The 15,582-nt window shown below is 42.2% G+C and overlaps 28 non-coding genes and 1 pseudogene across 28 annotated transcripts; all 29 read right to left on the bottom strand.

Moving 5' to 3' along the window:
• Positions 1-304: 304 nt before the first annotated feature.
• On the bottom strand, positions 305-423 carry LOC140023546 (5S ribosomal RNA). Its single transcript, XR_011827515.1, has one exon. It is a non-coding gene; the product is annotated as a 5S ribosomal RNA (ribosomal RNA).
• A 415-nt stretch (positions 424-838) lies between these two features.
• On the bottom strand, positions 839-957 carry LOC140024828 (5S ribosomal RNA). The gene has a single exon (XR_011828804.1). It is a non-coding gene; the product is annotated as a 5S ribosomal RNA (ribosomal RNA).
• Positions 958-1,373: 416 nt separating this feature from the next.
• Positions 1,374-1,492, bottom strand: LOC140025058 (5S ribosomal RNA). Its single transcript, XR_011829035.1, has one exon. It is a non-coding gene; the product is annotated as a 5S ribosomal RNA (ribosomal RNA).
• A 417-nt stretch (positions 1,493-1,909) lies between these two features.
• Positions 1,910-2,028, bottom strand: LOC140023545 (5S ribosomal RNA). Its single transcript, XR_011827514.1, has one exon. It is a non-coding gene; the product is annotated as a 5S ribosomal RNA (ribosomal RNA).
• A 415-nt stretch (positions 2,029-2,443) lies between these two features.
• Positions 2,444-2,562, bottom strand: LOC140024454 (5S ribosomal RNA). Its single transcript, XR_011828428.1, has one exon. It is a non-coding gene; the product is annotated as a 5S ribosomal RNA (ribosomal RNA).
• Positions 2,563-2,978: 416 nt separating this feature from the next.
• Positions 2,979-3,097, bottom strand: LOC140032324 (5S ribosomal RNA). Its single transcript, XR_011836250.1, has one exon. It is a non-coding gene; the product is annotated as a 5S ribosomal RNA (ribosomal RNA).
• Positions 3,098-3,513: 416 nt separating this feature from the next.
• LOC140032212 (5S ribosomal RNA) lies at positions 3,514-3,632 on the bottom strand. Its single transcript, XR_011836137.1, has one exon. It is a non-coding gene; the product is annotated as a 5S ribosomal RNA (ribosomal RNA).
• A 417-nt stretch (positions 3,633-4,049) lies between these two features.
• LOC140025138 (5S ribosomal RNA) lies at positions 4,050-4,168 on the bottom strand (annotated as a pseudogene).
• A 413-nt stretch (positions 4,169-4,581) lies between these two features.
• Positions 4,582-4,700, bottom strand: LOC140025012 (5S ribosomal RNA). The gene has a single exon (XR_011828989.1). It is a non-coding gene; the product is annotated as a 5S ribosomal RNA (ribosomal RNA).
• A 416-nt stretch (positions 4,701-5,116) lies between these two features.
• Positions 5,117-5,235, bottom strand: LOC140023089 (5S ribosomal RNA). Its single transcript, XR_011827062.1, has one exon. It is a non-coding gene; the product is annotated as a 5S ribosomal RNA (ribosomal RNA).
• Positions 5,236-5,651: 416 nt separating this feature from the next.
• LOC140023862 (5S ribosomal RNA) lies at positions 5,652-5,770 on the bottom strand. The gene has a single exon (XR_011827827.1). It is a non-coding gene; the product is annotated as a 5S ribosomal RNA (ribosomal RNA).
• A 416-nt stretch (positions 5,771-6,186) lies between these two features.
• LOC140024471 (5S ribosomal RNA) lies at positions 6,187-6,305 on the bottom strand. The gene has a single exon (XR_011828445.1). It is a non-coding gene; the product is annotated as a 5S ribosomal RNA (ribosomal RNA).
• Positions 6,306-6,721: 416 nt separating this feature from the next.
• On the bottom strand, positions 6,722-6,840 carry LOC140023544 (5S ribosomal RNA). The gene has a single exon (XR_011827513.1). It is a non-coding gene; the product is annotated as a 5S ribosomal RNA (ribosomal RNA).
• A 415-nt stretch (positions 6,841-7,255) lies between these two features.
• On the bottom strand, positions 7,256-7,374 carry LOC140023853 (5S ribosomal RNA). Its single transcript, XR_011827818.1, has one exon. It is a non-coding gene; the product is annotated as a 5S ribosomal RNA (ribosomal RNA).
• A 416-nt stretch (positions 7,375-7,790) lies between these two features.
• LOC140023088 (5S ribosomal RNA) lies at positions 7,791-7,909 on the bottom strand. Its single transcript, XR_011827061.1, has one exon. It is a non-coding gene; the product is annotated as a 5S ribosomal RNA (ribosomal RNA).
• Positions 7,910-8,324: 415 nt separating this feature from the next.
• LOC140024071 (5S ribosomal RNA) lies at positions 8,325-8,443 on the bottom strand. Its single transcript, XR_011828043.1, has one exon. It is a non-coding gene; the product is annotated as a 5S ribosomal RNA (ribosomal RNA).
• A 413-nt stretch (positions 8,444-8,856) lies between these two features.
• LOC140025011 (5S ribosomal RNA) lies at positions 8,857-8,975 on the bottom strand. The gene has a single exon (XR_011828988.1). It is a non-coding gene; the product is annotated as a 5S ribosomal RNA (ribosomal RNA).
• Positions 8,976-9,390: 415 nt separating this feature from the next.
• LOC140023870 (5S ribosomal RNA) lies at positions 9,391-9,509 on the bottom strand. Its single transcript, XR_011827835.1, has one exon. It is a non-coding gene; the product is annotated as a 5S ribosomal RNA (ribosomal RNA).
• A 416-nt stretch (positions 9,510-9,925) lies between these two features.
• LOC140023087 (5S ribosomal RNA) lies at positions 9,926-10,044 on the bottom strand. The gene has a single exon (XR_011827060.1). It is a non-coding gene; the product is annotated as a 5S ribosomal RNA (ribosomal RNA).
• A 416-nt stretch (positions 10,045-10,460) lies between these two features.
• LOC140024253 (5S ribosomal RNA) lies at positions 10,461-10,579 on the bottom strand. The gene has a single exon (XR_011828226.1). It is a non-coding gene; the product is annotated as a 5S ribosomal RNA (ribosomal RNA).
• A 416-nt stretch (positions 10,580-10,995) lies between these two features.
• LOC140024469 (5S ribosomal RNA) lies at positions 10,996-11,114 on the bottom strand. Its single transcript, XR_011828443.1, has one exon. It is a non-coding gene; the product is annotated as a 5S ribosomal RNA (ribosomal RNA).
• Positions 11,115-11,530: 416 nt separating this feature from the next.
• LOC140023542 (5S ribosomal RNA) lies at positions 11,531-11,649 on the bottom strand. Its single transcript, XR_011827511.1, has one exon. It is a non-coding gene; the product is annotated as a 5S ribosomal RNA (ribosomal RNA).
• Positions 11,650-12,065: 416 nt separating this feature from the next.
• LOC140023086 (5S ribosomal RNA) lies at positions 12,066-12,184 on the bottom strand. The gene has a single exon (XR_011827059.1). It is a non-coding gene; the product is annotated as a 5S ribosomal RNA (ribosomal RNA).
• Positions 12,185-12,600: 416 nt separating this feature from the next.
• Positions 12,601-12,719, bottom strand: LOC140023541 (5S ribosomal RNA). Its single transcript, XR_011827510.1, has one exon. It is a non-coding gene; the product is annotated as a 5S ribosomal RNA (ribosomal RNA).
• A 415-nt stretch (positions 12,720-13,134) lies between these two features.
• Positions 13,135-13,253, bottom strand: LOC140023085 (5S ribosomal RNA). The gene has a single exon (XR_011827058.1). It is a non-coding gene; the product is annotated as a 5S ribosomal RNA (ribosomal RNA).
• Positions 13,254-13,669: 416 nt separating this feature from the next.
• Positions 13,670-13,788, bottom strand: LOC140024700 (5S ribosomal RNA). The gene has a single exon (XR_011828676.1). It is a non-coding gene; the product is annotated as a 5S ribosomal RNA (ribosomal RNA).
• Positions 13,789-14,201: 413 nt separating this feature from the next.
• On the bottom strand, positions 14,202-14,320 carry LOC140023709 (5S ribosomal RNA). Its single transcript, XR_011827677.1, has one exon. It is a non-coding gene; the product is annotated as a 5S ribosomal RNA (ribosomal RNA).
• Positions 14,321-14,736: 416 nt separating this feature from the next.
• LOC140024835 (5S ribosomal RNA) lies at positions 14,737-14,855 on the bottom strand. Its single transcript, XR_011828811.1, has one exon. It is a non-coding gene; the product is annotated as a 5S ribosomal RNA (ribosomal RNA).
• Positions 14,856-15,268: 413 nt separating this feature from the next.
• On the bottom strand, positions 15,269-15,387 carry LOC140025010 (5S ribosomal RNA). Its single transcript, XR_011828987.1, has one exon. It is a non-coding gene; the product is annotated as a 5S ribosomal RNA (ribosomal RNA).
• Positions 15,388-15,582: the final 195 nt, after the last annotated feature.

The following is a 15,582-nucleotide window of genomic DNA, read 5'->3' as shown; positions in this document are numbered from 1 at the left end:
TTGTTTATTTGCTTTCATATTTTTTTTTTGTTATTGATTTGCACCCTGTTTTTTTCCCTCATCGCGCAACAATAAATTGTCATCAAATCAATCCATCACGCTAGCGCTGATACATTTGCGCCGACAAATTTGAGCGATGATCCGGGCTTTGATCGAGCCGTACCGTTCCTGATTTCTCTCGCGCCTTCAGATCCGCCTTCATGCTTCGAGAAGAAGCAAAATATAAAGCAATCGTTCCGAAGGACCTAAATTACTACAGGATAAAGAACGAATAGAAAATTTGAATTTCGAAACAAAAAAGAGAGGGGTGCAACAAGAGGAATTCCCAGGGGGTCACCCATCCTAATACTGCTCACGCCCAAGCACGCTTAACTTCGGAGTTCTGATGGGATACGGTGCATTAGTGCTGGTATGATCGCACCCACAACGTTCCTTTCGCTTTATTCTTTTAAACTACCCCGTCCAGCGAAGCAGTGTGGCTTTTCTAGACCGGAATTCATTTTAAGCGTCAATTGAAGCATTTTCCTCTTATTCTTTTATTTATTTACTTTATATTTTTTTTTGTTATTGATTTGCACCCTGTTTTTTTCCATCATCCCGCAACTCTAAATTATCATGAAGTCAATCCTTCACGCTTGCGCTGATACATTTGCGCCGACAAATTTGAGCGACGATCCGGGCTTTGATCGAGCCGTACCGTTCCTGATTTGTCTCGCGCCTTCAGATCCTCCTTCACGCTTCGACAAGAAGCAAAATATTAAGCAATCGTTCCAACGGAGCTAAATTACTACAGGATAAAGAACGAATAGGAAATTTGGATTTCGAAACAAAAAAGAGAGGGGTGCAACACGAGGACTTCCCAGGGGGTCACCAATCCAAGTACTACTCTCGCCCAAACACGCTTAATTTCGAAGTTCTGATGGGATCCGGTTCATTAGTGCTGGTATGATAGCACCTGCCATATTCCTTTCGCTTTATTCTTTTAAACTACCCCGTCCTGCGAAGCAGTGTGGCTTTTCTAGACCGAAATTCATTTTAAGCGTCAATTCAAGCATTTTCCTATTATCCTTTTATTTATTTGCTTTCTTATTTTTTTTTGTTATTGATTTGCCCCCTATTTTTTTCCATCATCCCGCAACTCTAAATTATCATGAAATCAATCCTTCACGCTTGCGCTGATACATTTGCGCCGACAAATTTGAGCGACGATCCGGGATTTGATCGAGCCGTACCGTTCCTGATTTGTCTCGCGCCTTCAGATCCGCCTTCATGCTTCGAGAAGAAGCAAAATATAAAACAATCGTTCCGAAGGACCTAAATTACTACAGGATAAAGAACGAATAGAAAATTTGAATTTCGAAAGAAAAAAGAGAGGGGTGCAACAAGAGGAATTCCCAGGGGGTCACCCATCCTAGTACTACTCTCGCCCAAGCATGCTGAATTTCGGAGTTCTGATGTGATCCGGTGCATTAGTGCTGGTATGATCGTACCCGCCATGTTCCTTTCGCTTTATTCTTTTAAACTACCCCGTCCTGCGAAGCAGTGTGGCTTTTCTAGACCGAAATTCATTTTAAGCGTCAATTCAAGCATTTTTTTCTTATCCTTTTGTTTATTTGCTTTCATATTTTTTTTTTGTTATTGATTTGCACCCTGTTTTTTTCCCTCATCGCGCAACAATAAATTGTCATCAAATCAATCCATCACGCTAGCGCTGATACATTTGCGCCGACAAATTTGAGCGATGATCCGGGCTTTGATCGAGCCGTACCGTTCCTGATTTCTCTCGCGCCTTCAGATCCGCCTTCATGCTTCGAGAAGAAGCAAAATATAAAGCAATCGTTCCGAAGGACCTAAATTACTACAGGATAAAGAACGAATAGGAAATTTGGATTTCGAAACAAAAAAGAGAGGGGTGCAACAAGAGGAATTCCCAGGGGGTCACCCATCCTAATACTGCTCACGCCCAAGCACGCTTAACTTCGGAGTTCTGATGGGATACGGTGCATTAGTGCTGGTATGATCGCACCCACAACGTTCCTTTCGCTTTATTCTTTTAAACTACCCCGTCCAGCGAAGCAGTGTGGCTTTTCTAGACCGGAATTCATTTTAAGCGTCAATTGAAGCATTTTCCTCTTATTCTTTTATTTATTTACTTTATATTTTTTTTTGTTATTGATTTGCACCCTGTTTTTTTCCATCATCCCGCAACTCTAAATTATCATGAAATCAATCCTTCACGCTCGCGCTGATACATTTGCGCCGACAAATTTGAGCGACGATCCGGGCTTTGATCGAGCCGTACCGTTCCTGATTTGTCTCGCGCCTTCAGATCCTCCTTCACGCTTCGACAAGAAGCAAAATATTAAGCAATCGTTCCAACGGAGCTAAATTACTACAGGATAAAGAACGAATAGGAAATTTGGATTTCGAAACAAAAAAGAGAGGGATGCAACACGAGGACTTCCCAGGGGGTCACCAATCCAAGTACTACTCTCGCCCAAACACGCTTAATTTCGAAGTTCTGATGGGATCCGGTTCATTAGTGCTGGTATGATAGCACCCGCCATATTCCTTTCGCTTTATTCTTTTAAACTACCCCGTCCTGCGAAGCAGTGTGGCTTTTCTAGACCGAAATTCATTTTAAGCGTCAATTCAAGCATTTTCCTATTATCCTTTTATTTATTTGCTTTCTTATTTTTTTTTGTTATTGATTTGCCCCCTATTTTTTTCCATCATCCCGCAACTCTAAATTATCATGAAATCAATCCTTCACGCTTGCGCTGATTCATTTGCGCCGACAAATTTGAGCGACGATTCGGGCTTTGATCGAGCCGTACCGTTCCTGATTTGTGTCGCGCCTTCAGATCTGCCTTCATGCTTCGAGAAGAAGCAAAATATAAAGCAATCGTTCCGAAGGACCTAAATTACTACAGGATAAAGAACGAATAGAAAATTTGAATTTCGAAACAAAAAAGAGAGGGGTGCAACAAGAGGAATTCCCAGGGGGTCACCCATCCTAGTACTACTCTCGCCCAAGCATGCTTAACTTCGAAGTTCTGATGGGATCCGGTGCATTAGTGCTGGTATGATCGCACCCGCCATGTTCCTTTCGCATTATTCTTTTAAACTACCCCGTCCTGCGAAGCAGTGTGGCTTTTCTAGACCGAAATTCATTTTAAGCGTCAATTCAAGCATTTTCCTATTATCCTTTTATTTATTTGCTTTCATATTTTTTTTTGTTATTGATTTGCCCCCTGTTTTTTTCCATCATCCCGCAACTCTAAATTATCATGAAATCAATCCTTCACGCTTGCGCTGATACATTTGCGCCGACAAATTTGAGCGACGATCCGGGCTTTGATCGAGCCGTACCATTCCTGATTTGTCTCGCGCCTTCAGATCCGCCTTCATGCTTCGAGAAGAAGCAAAATATAAAGCAATCATTCCGAAGGACCTAAATTACTACAGGATAAAGAACGAATAGAAAATTTGAATTTCGAAACAAAAAAAAGAGGGGTGCAACAAGAGGAATTCCCAGGGGGTAACCCATCCTAGTACTACTCTCGCCCAAGCATGCTTAACTTCGGAGTTCTGATGGGATCCGGTGCATTAGTGCTGGTATGATCGCACCCGCCATGTTCCTTTCGCTTTATTCTTTTAAACTACCCCGTCCTGCGAAGCAGTGTGGCTTTTCTAGACCGAAATTCATTTTAAGCGTCAATTCAAGCATTTTTCTCTTATCCTTTTATTTATTTGCTTTCATATTTTTTTTTGTTATTGATTTGCACCCTGTTTTTTTCCCTCATCGCGCAACAATAAATTGTCATGAAATCAATCCATCACGCTAGCGCTGATACATTTGCGCCGACAAATTTGAGCGATGATCCGGGCTTTGATCGAGCCGTACCGTTCCTGAAATTCTCTCGCGCCTTCAGATCCGCCTTCATGCTTCGAGAAGAAGCAAAATATAAAGCAATCGTTCCGAAGGACCTAAATTACTACAGGATAAAGAACGAATAGAAAATTTGAATTTCGAAACAAAAAAGAGAGGGGTGCAACAAGAGGAATTCCCAGGGGGTCACCCATCCTAATACTGCTCACGCCCAAGCACGCTTAAATTCGGAGTTCTGATGGGATACGGTGCATTAGTGTTGGTAAGATCGCACCCATAACGTTCCTTTCGCTTTATTCTTTTAAACTACCCCGTCCAGCGAAGCAGTGTGGCTTTTCTAGACCGGAATTCATTTTAAGCGTCAATTGAAGCATTTTCCTCTTATCCTTTTATTTATTTACTTTATATTTTTTTGTTATTGATTTGCACCCTGTTTTTTTCCATCATCCCGCAACTCTAAATTATCATGAAATCAATCCTTCACGCTTGCGGTGATACATTTGCGCCGACAAATTTGAGCGACGATCCGGGCTTTGATCGAGCCGTACCGTTCCTGATTTGTCTCGCGCCTTCAGATCCTCCTTCACGCTTCGACAAGAAGCAAAATATTAAGCAATCGTTCCGACGGAGCTAAATTACTACAGGATAAAGAACGAATAGGAAATTTGGATTTCGAAACAAAAAAGAGAGGGGTGCAACACGAGGACTTCCCAGGGGGTCACCAATCCAAGTGCTACTCTCGCCCAAACACGCTTAATTTCGAAGTTCTGAAGGGATCCGGTGCATTAGTGCTGGTATGATCGCACCCGCCATATTCCTTTCGCTTTATTCTTTTAAACTACCCCGTCCTGCGAAGCAGTGTGGCTTTTCTAGACCGAAATTCATTTTAAGCGTCAATTCAAGCATTTTGCTATTATCCTTTTATTTATTTGCTTTCATATTTTTTTTTGATATTGATTTGCCCCCTGTTTTTTTCCATCATCCCGCAACTCTAAATTATCATGAAATCAATCCTTCACGCTTGCGCTGATACATTTGCGCCGACAAATTTGAGCGATGATCCGGGCTTTGATCGAGCCGTACCGTTCCTGATTTGTCTCGCGCCTTCAGATCCTCCTTCACGCTTCGACAAGAAGCAAAATATTAAGCAATCGTTCCGACGGAGCTAAATTACTACAGGATAAAGAACGAATAGGAAATTTGGATTTCGAAACAAAAAAGAGAGGGGTGCAACACGAGGACTTCCCAGGGGGTCACCAATCCAAGTACTACTCTCGCCCAAACACGCTTAATTTCGAAGTTCTGATGGGATCCGGTGCATTAGTGCTGGTATGATCGCACCCGCCATATTCCTTTCGCTTTATTCTTTTAAACTACCCCGTCCTGCGAAGCAGTGTAGCTTTTCTAGACCGAAATTTATTTTAAGCGTCAATTCAAGCATTTTCCTATTATCCTTTTATTTATTTGCTTTCATATTTTTTTTTGTTATTGATTTGCCCCCTGTTTTTTTCCATCATCCCGCAACTCTAAATTATCATGAAATCAATCCTTCACGCTTGCGGTGATACATTTGCGCCGACAAATTTGAGCGACGATCCGGGCTTTGATCGAGCCGTACCGTTCCTGATTTGTCTCGCGCCTTCAGATCCTCCTTCACGCTTCGACAAGAAGCAAAATATTAAGCAATCGTTCCGACGGAGCTAAATTACTACAGGATAAAGAACGAATAGGAAATTTGGATTTCGAAACAAAAAAGAGAGGGGTGCAACACGAGGACTTCCCAGGGGGTCACCAATCCAAGTATTACTCTCGCCCAAACACGCTTAATTTCGAAGTTCTGATGGGATCCGGTGCATTAGTGTTGGTATGATCGCACCCGCCATATTCCTTTCGCTTTATTCTTTTAAACTACCCCGTCCAGCGAAGCAGTTTGGCTTTTCTAGACCGAAATTCATTTTAAGCGTCCATTCAAGCATTTTCCTATTATCCTTTTATTTATTTGCTTTCATATTTTTTTTTGTCATTGATTTGCCCCCTGTTTTTTTCCATCATCCCGCAACTCTAAATTATCATGAAATCAATCCTTCATGCTTGCGCTGATACATTTGCGCCGACGAATTTGAGCGACGATCCGGGATTTGATCGAGCCGTACCGTTCCTGATTTGTCTCGCGCCTTCAGATCCGCCTTCATGCTTCGAGAAGAAGCAAAATATAAAGCAATCGTTCCGAAGGACCTAAATTACTACAGGATAAAGAACGAATAGAAAATTTGAATTTCGAAAGAAAAAAGAGAGGGGTGCAACAAGAGGAATTCCCAGGGGGTCACCCATCCTAGTACTACTCTCGCCCAAGCATGCTGAACTTCGGAGTTCTGATGTGATCCGGTGCATTAGTGCTGGTATGATCGTACCCGCCATGTTCCTTTCGCTTTATTCTTTTAAACTACCCCGTCCTGCGAAGCAGTGTGACTTTTCTAGACCGAAATTCATTTTAAGCGTCAATTCAAGCATTTTTTTCTTATCATTTTGTTTATTTGCTTTCATATTTTTTTTTGTTATTGATTTGCACCCTGTTTTTTTCCCTCATCGCGCAACAATAAATTGTCATCAAATCAATCCATCACGCTAGCGCTGATACATTTGCGCCGATAAATTTGAGCGATGATCCGGGCTTTGATGGAGCCGTACCGTTCCTGATTTCTCTCGCGCCTTCAGATCCGCCTTCATGCTTCGAGAAGAAGCAAAATATAAAGCAATCGTTCCGAAAGACCTAAATTACTACAGGATAAAGAACGAATAGAAAATTTGAATTTCGAAACAAAAAAGAGAGGGGTGCAACAAGAGGAATTCCCAGGGGGTCACCCATCCTAATACTGCTCACGCCCAAGCACGCTTAACTTCGGAGTTCTGATGGGATACGGTGCATTAGTGCTGGTATGATCGCACCCACAACGTTCCTTTCGTTTTATTCTTTTAAACTACCCCGTCCAGCGAAGCAGTGTGGCTTTTCTAGACCGGAATTCATTTTAAGCGTCAATTGAAGCATTTTCCTCTTATTCTTTTATTTATTTACTTTATATTTTTTTTTGTTATTGATTTGCACCCTGTTTTTTTCCATCATCCCGCAACTCTAAATTATCATGAAATCAATCCTTCACGCTTGCGCTGATACATTTGCGCCGACAAATTTGAGCGACGATCCGGGCTTTGATCGAGCCGTACCGTTCCTGATTTGTCTCGCGCCTTCAGATCCTCCTTCACGCTTCGACAAGAAGCAAAATATTAAGCAATCGTTCCGACGGAGCTAAATTACTACAGGATAAAGAACGAATAGGAAATTTGGATTTCGAAACAAAAAAGAGAGGGGTGCAACACGAGGACTTCCCAGGGGGTCACCAATCCAAGTACTACTCTCGTCCAAACACGCTTAATTTCGAAGTTCTGATGGGATCCGGTGCATTAGTGCTGGTATGATCGCACCCGCCATATTCCTTTCGCTTTATTCTTTTAAACTACCCCGTCCTGCGAAGCAGTGTGGCTTTTCTAGACCGAAATTCATTTTAAGCGTCAATTCAAGCATTTTCCTATTATCCTTTTATTTATTTGCTTTCATATTTTTTTTTGATATTGATTTGCCCCCTGTTTTTTTCCATCATCCCGCAACTCTAAATTATCATGAAATCAATCCTTCACGCTTGCGCTGATACATTTGCGCCGACAAATTTGAGCGACGATCCGGGCTTTGATCGAGCCGTACCGTTCCTGATTTGTCTCGCGCCTTCAGATCCTCCTTCACGCTTCGACAAGAAGCAAAATATTAAGCAATCGTTCCGACGGAGCTAAATTACTACAGGATAAAGAACGAATAGGAAATTTGGATTTCGAAACAAAAAAGAGAGGGGTGCAACACGAGGACTTCCCAGGGGGTCACCAATCCAAGTACTACTCTCGCCCAAACACGCTTAATTTCGAAGTTCTGATGGGATCCGGTGCATTAGTGCTGGTATGATCGCACCCGCCATATTCCTTTCGCTTTATTCTTTTAAACTACCCCGTCCTGCGAAGCAGTGTAGCTTTTCTAGACCGAAATTCATTTTAAGCGTCAATTCAAGCATTTTCCTATTATCCTTTTATTTATTTGCTTTCATATTTTTTTTGTTATTGATTTGCCCCCTGTTTTTTTCCATCATCCCGCAACTCTAAATTATCATGAAATCAATCCTTCACGCTTGCGGTGATACATTTGCGCCGACAAATTTGAGCGACGATCCGGGCTTTGATCGAGCCGTACCGTTCCTGATTTGTCTCGCGCCTTCAGATCCTCCTTCACGCTTCGACAAGAAGCAAAATATTAAGCAATCGTTCCGACGGAGCTAAATTACTACAGGATAAAGAACGAATAGGAAATTTGGATTTCGAAACAAAAAAGAGAGGGGTGCAACACGAGAACTTCCCAGGGGGTCACCAATCCAAGTACTACTCTCGCCCAAACACGCTTAAATTCGGAGTTCTGATGGGATACGGTGCATTAGTGCTGGTATGATCGCACCCACAACGTTCCTTTCGCTTTATTCTTTTAAACTACCCCGTCCAGCGAAGCAGTGTGGCTTTTCTAGACCGGAATTCATTTTAAGCGTCAATTGAAGCATTTTCCTCTTATCCTTTTATTTATTTACTTTATATTTTTTTGTTATTGATTTGCACCCTGTTTTTTTCCATCATCCCGCAACTCTAAATTATCATGAAATCAATCCTTCACGCTTCCGGTGATACATTTGCGCCGACAAATTTGAGCGACGATCCGGGCTTTGATCGTGCCGTACCGTTCCTGATTTGTCTCGCGCCTTCAGATCCTCCTTCACGCTTCGACAAGAAGCAAAATATTAAGCAATCGTTCCGACGGAGCTAAATTACTACAGGATAAAGAACGAATAGGAAATTTGGATTTCGAAACAAAAAAGAGAGGGGTGCAACACGAGGACTTCCCAGGGGGTCACCAATCCAAGTGCTACTCTCGCCCAAACACGCTTAATTTCGAAGTTCTGAAGGGATCCGGTGCATTAGTGCTGGTATGATCGCACCCGCCATATTCCTTTCGCTTTATTTTTTAAACTACCCCGTCCTGCGAAGCAGTGTGGCTTTTCTAGACCGAAATTCATTTTAAGCGTCAATTCAAGCATTTTCCTATTATCCTTTTATTTATTTGCTTTCATATTTTTTTTTGATATTGATTTGCCCCCTGTTTTTTTCCATCATCCCGCAACTCTAAAGTATCATGAAATCAATCCTTCACGCTTGCGCTGATACATTTGCGCCGACAAATTTGAGCGACGATCCGAGCTTTGATCGAGCCGTACCGTTCCTGATTTGTCTCGCGCCTTCAGATCCTCCTTCACGCTTCGACAAGAAGCAAAATATTAAGCAATCGTTCCGACGGAGCTAAATTACTACAGGATAAAGAACGAATAGGAAATTTGGATTTCGAAACAAAAAAGAGAGGGGTGCAACACGAGGACTTCCTAGGGGGTCACCAATCCAAGTACTACTCTCGCCCAAACACGCTTAATTTCGAAGTTCTGATGGGATCCGGTGCATTAGTGCTGGTATGATCGCACCCGCCATATTCCTTTCGCTTTATTCTTTTAAACTACCCCGTCCTGCGAAGCAGTGTTGCTTTTCTAGACCGAAATTCATTTTAAGCGTCAATTCAAGCATTTTCCTATTATCCTTTTATTTATTTGCTTTCATATTTTTTTTTGTTATTGATTTGCCCCCTGTTTTTTTCCATCATCCCGCAACTCTAAATTATCATGAAATCAATCCTTCACGCTTGCGCTGATACATTTGCGCCGACAAATTTGAGCGACGATCCGGGCTTTGATCGAGCCGTACCGTTCCTGATTTGTCTCGCGCCTTCAGATCCTCCTTCACGCTTCGACAAGAAGCAAAATATTAAGCAATCGTTCCGACGGAGCTAAATTACTACAGGATAAAGAACGAATAGGAAATTTGGATTTCGAAACAAAAAAGAGAGGGGTGCAACACGAGGACTTCCCAGGGGGTCACCAATCCAAGTACTACTCTCGCCCAAACACGCTTAATTTCGAAGTTCTGATGGGATCCGGTGCATTAGTGCTGGTATGATCGCACCCGCCATATTCCTTTCGCTTTATTCTTTTAAACTACCCCGTCCTGCGAAGCAGTGTAGCTTTTCTAGACCGAAATTCATTTTAAGCGTCAATTCAAGCATTTTCCTATTATCCTTTTATTTATTTGCTTTCATATTTTTTTTTGTTATTGATTTGCCCCCTGTTTTTTTCCATCATCCCGCAACTCTAAATTATCATGAAATCAATCCTTCACGCTTGCGGTGATACATTTGCACCGACAAATTTGAGCGACGATCCGGGCTTTGATCGAGCCGTACCGTTCCTGATTTGTCTCGCGCCTTCAGATCCTCCTTCACGCTTCGACAAGAAGCAAAATATTAAGCAATCGTTCCGACGGAGCTAAATTACTACAGGATAAAGAACGAATAGGAAATTTGGATTTCGAAACAAAAAAGAGAGGGGTGCAACACGAGGACTTCCCAGGGGGTCACCAATCCAAGTATTACTCTCGCCCAAACACGCTTAATTTCGAAGTTCTGATGGGATCCGGTGCATTAGTGCTGGTATGATCGCACCCGCCATATTCCTTTCGCTTTATTCTTTTAAACTACCCCGTCCTGCGAAGCAGTTTGGCTTTTCTAGACCGAAATTCATTTTAAGCGTCAATTCAAGCATTTTCCTATTATCCTTTTATTTATTTGCTTTCATATTTTTTTTTGTCATTGATTTGCCCCCTGTTTTTTTCCATCATCCCGCAACTCTAAATTATCATGAAATCAATCCTTCACGCTTGCGCTGATACATTTGCGCCGACAAATTTGAGCGACGATCCGGGATTTGATCGAGCCGTACCGTTCCTGATTTGTCTCGCGCCTTCAGATCCGCCTTCATGCTTCGAGAAGAAGCAAAATATAAAGCAATCGTTCCGAAGGACCTAAATTACTACAGGATAAAGAACGAATAGAAAATTTGAATTTCGAAAGAAAAAAGAGAGGGGTGCAACAAGAGGAATTCCCAGGGGGTCACCCATCCTAGTACTACTCTCGCCCAAGCATGCTGAACTTCGGAGTTCTGATGTGATCCGGTGCATTAGTGCTGGTATGATCGTACCCGCCATGTTCCTTTCGCTTTATTCTTTTAAACTACCCCGTCCTGCGAAGCAGTGTGGCTTTTCTAGACCGAAATTCATTTTAAGCGTCAATTCAAGCATTTTTTTCTTATCCTTTTGTTTATTTGCTTTCATATTTTTTTTTGTTATTGATTTGCACCCTGTTTTTTTCCCTCATCGCGCAACAATAAATTGTCATCAAATCAATCCATCACGCTAGCGCTGATACATTTGCACCGATAAATTTGAGCGATGATCCGGGCTTTGATCGAGCCGTACCGTTCCTGATTTCTCTCGCGCCTTCAGATCCGCCTTCATGCTTCGAGAAGAAGCAAAATATAAAGCAATCGTTCCGAAGGACCTAAATTACTACAGGATAAAGAACGAATAGAAAATTTGAATTTCGAAACAAAAAAGAGAGGGGTGCAACAAGAGGAATTCCCAGGGGGTCACCCATCCTAATACTGCTCACGCCCAAGCACGCTTAACTTCGGAGTTCTGATGGGATACGGTGCATTAGTGCTGGTATGATCGCACCCACAACGTTCCTTTCGCTTTATTCTTTTAAACTACCCCGTCCAGCGAAGCAGTGTGGCTTTTCTAGACCGGAATTCATTTTAAGCGTCAATTCAAGCATTTTCCTATTATCCTTTTATTTATTTGCTTTCATATTTTTTTTTGTTATTGATTTGCCCCCTATTTTTTTCCATCATCCCGCAACTCTAAATTATCATGAAATCAATCCTTCACGCTTGCGCTGATACATTTGCGCCGACAAATTTGAGCGACGATCCGGGCTTTGATCGAGCCGTACCGTTCCTGATTTGTCTCGCGCCTTCAGATCCTCCTTCACGCTTCGACAAGAAGCAAAATATTAAGCAATCGTTCCGACGGAGCTAAATTACTACAGGATAAAGAACGAATAGGAAATTTGGATTTCGAAACAAAAAAGAGAGGGGTGCAACACGAGGACTTCCCAGGGGGTCACCAATCCAAGTACTACTCTCGCCCAAACACGCTTAATTTCGAAGTTCTGATGGGATCCGGTGCATTAGTGCTGGTATGATCGCACCCGCCATATTCCTTTCGCTTTATTCTTTTAAACTACCCCGTCCTGCGAAGCAGTGTAGCTTTTCTAGACCGAAATTCATTTTAAGCGTCAATTCAAGCATTTTCCTATTATCCTTTTATTTATTTGCTTTCATATTTTTTTTTGTTATTGATTTGCACCCTGTTTTTTTCCATCATCCCGCAACTCTAAATTATCATGAAATCAATCCTTCACGCTTGCGCTGATACATTTGCGCCGACAAATTTGAGCGACGATCCGGGATTTGATCGAGCCGTACCGTTCCTGATTTGTCTCGCGCCTTCAGATCCGCCTTCATGCTTCGAGAAGAAGCAAAATATAAAGCAATCGTTCCGAAGGACCTAAATTACTACAGGATAAAGAACGAATAGAAAATTTGAATTTCGAAACAAAAAAGAGAGGGGTGCAACAAGAGGAATTCCCAGGGGGTCACCCATCCTAATACTGCTCACGCCCAAGCACGCTTAACTTCGGAGTTCTGATGGGATACGGTGCATTAGTGCTGGTATGATCGCACCCACAACGTTCCTTTCGCTTTATTCTTTTAAACTACCCCGTCCAGCGAAGCAGTGTGGCTTTTCTAGACCGGAATTCATTTTAAGCGTCAATTGAAGCATTTTCCTCTTATTCTTTTATTTATTTACTTTATATTTTTTTTTGTTATTGATTTGCACCCTGTTTTTTTCCATCATCCCGCAACTCTAAATTATCATGAAGTCAATCCTTCACGCTTGCGCTGATACATTTGCGCCGACAAATTTGAGCGACGATCCGGGCTTTGATCGAGCCGTACCGTTCCTGATTTGTCTCGCGCCTTCAGATCCTCCTTCACGCTTCGACAAGAAGCAAAATATTAAGCAATCGTTCCGACGGAGCTAAATTACTACAGGATAAAGAACGAATAGGAAATTTGGATTTCGAAACAAAAAAGAGAGGGGTGCAACACGAGGACTTCCCAGGGGGTCACCAATCCAAGTACTACTCTCGCCCAAACACGCTTAATTTCGAAGTTCTGATGGGATCCGGTGCATTAGTGCTGGTATGATCGCACCCGCCATATTCCTTTCGCTTTATTCTTTTAAACTACCCCGTCCTGCGAAGCAGTGTGGCTTTTCTAGACCGAAATTCATTTTAAGCGTCAATTCAAGCATTTTCCTATTATCCTTTTATTTATTTGCTTTCTTATTTTTTTTTGTTATTGATTTGCCCCCTATTTTTTTCCATCATCCCGCAACTCTAAATTATCATGAAATCAATCCTTCACGCTTGCGCTGATACATTTGCGCCGACAAATTTGAGCGACGATTCGGGCTTTGATCGAGCCGTACCGTTCCTGATTTGTCTCGCGCCTTCAGATCTGCCTTCATGCTTCGAGAAGAAGCAAAATATAAAGCAATCGTTCCGAAGGACCTAAATTACTACAGGATAAAGAACGAATAGAAAATTTGAATTTCGAAACAAAAAAGAGAGGGGTGCAACAAGAGGAATTCCCAGGGGGTCACCCATCCTAATACTGCTCACGCCCAAGCACGCTTAAATTCGGAGTTCTGATGGGATACGGTGCATTAGTGCTGGTATGATCGCACCCACAACGTTCCTTTCGCTTTATTCTTTTAAACTACCCCGTCCAGCGAAGCAGTGTGGCTTTTCTAGACCGGAATTCATTTTAAGCGTCAATTGAAGCATTTTCCTCTTATTCTTTTATTTATTTACTTTATATTTTTTTGTTATTGATTTGCACCCTGTTTTTTTCCATCATCCCGCAACTCTAAATTATCATGAAATCAATCCTTCACGCTTGCGGTGATACATTTGCGCCGACAAATTTGAGCGACGATCCGGGCTTTGATCGAGCCGTACCGTTCCTGATTTGTCTCGCGCCTTCAGATCCGCCTTCATGCTTCGAGAAGAAGCAAAATATAAAGCAATCATTCCGAAGGACCTAAATTACTACAGGATAAAGAACGAATAGAAAATTTGAATTTCGAAACAAAAAAGAGAGGGGTGCAACAAGAGGAATTCCCAGGGGGTAACCCATCCTAGTACAACTCTCGCCCAAGCATGCTTAACTTCGGAGTTCTGATGAGATCCGGTGCATTAGTGCTGGTATGATCGCACTCGCCATGTTCCTTTCGCTTTATTCTTTTAAACTACCCCGTCCTGCGAAGCAGTGTGGCTTTTCTAGACCGAAATTCATTTTAAGCGTCAATTCAAGCATTTTTCTCTTATCCTTTTATTTATTTGCTTTCATATTTTTTTTTGTTATTGATTTGCACCCTGTTTTTTTCCCTCATCGCGCAACAATAAATTGTCATGAAATCAATCCATCACGCTAGCGCTGATACATTTGCGCCGACAAATTTGAGCGATGATCCGGGCTTTGATCGAGCCGTACCGTTCCTGAATTCTCTCGCGCCTTCAGATCCGCCTTCATGCTTCGAGAAGAAGCAAAATATAAAGCAATCGTTCCGAAGGACCTAAATTACTACAGGATAAAGAACGAATAGAAAATTTGAATTTCGAAACAAAAAAGAGAGGGGTGCAACAAGAGGAATTCTCAGGGGGTCACCCATCCTAATACTGCTCACGCCCAAGCACGCTTAAATTCGGAGTTCTGATGGGATACGGTGCATTAGTGCTGGTATGATCGCACCCACAACGTTCCTTTCGCTTTATTCTTTTAAACTACCCCGTCCAGCGAAGCAGTGTGGCTTTTCTAGACCGGAATTCATTTTAAGCGTCAATTGAAGCATTTTCCTCTTATCCTTTTATTTATTTACTTTATATTTTTTTGTTATTGATTTGCACCCTGTTTTTTTCCATCATCCCGCAACTCTAAATTATCATGAAATCAATCCTTCACGCTTGCGGTGATACATTTGCGCCGACAAATTTGAGCGACGATCCGGGCTTTGATCGAGCCGTACCGTTCCTGATTTGTCTCGCGCCTTCAGATCCTCCTTCACGCTTCGACAAGAAGCAAAATATTAAGCAATCGTTCCGACGGAGCTAAATTACTACAGGATAAAGAACGAATAGGAAATTTGGATTTCGAAACAAAAAAGAGAGGGGTGCAACACGAGGACTTCCCAGGGGGTCACCAATCCAAGTGCTACTCTCGCCCAAACACGCTTAATTTCGAAGTTCTGAAGGGATCCGGTGCATTAGTGCTGGTATGATCGCACCCGCCATATTCCTTTCGCTTTATTCTTTTAAACTACCCCGTCCTGCGAAGCAGTGTGGCTTTTCTAGACCGAAATTCATTTTAAGCGTCAATTCAAGCATTTTCCTATTATCCTTTTATTTATTTGCTTTCATATTTTTTTTTGATATTGATTTGCCCCCTGTTTTTTTCCATCATCCCGCAACTCTAAATTATCAT

Source organism: Coffea arabica, chromosome 11e (assembly GCF_036785885.1).
Source record: "Coffea arabica cultivar ET-39 chromosome 11e, Coffea Arabica ET-39 HiFi, whole genome shotgun sequence".
Taxonomy (NCBI): domain Eukaryota; kingdom Viridiplantae; phylum Streptophyta; class Magnoliopsida; order Gentianales; family Rubiaceae; genus Coffea; species Coffea arabica.
The sequence above is the reverse complement of the archived record's forward strand: the minus strand, read 5'-3'. Positions and strand labels throughout refer to the sequence as shown.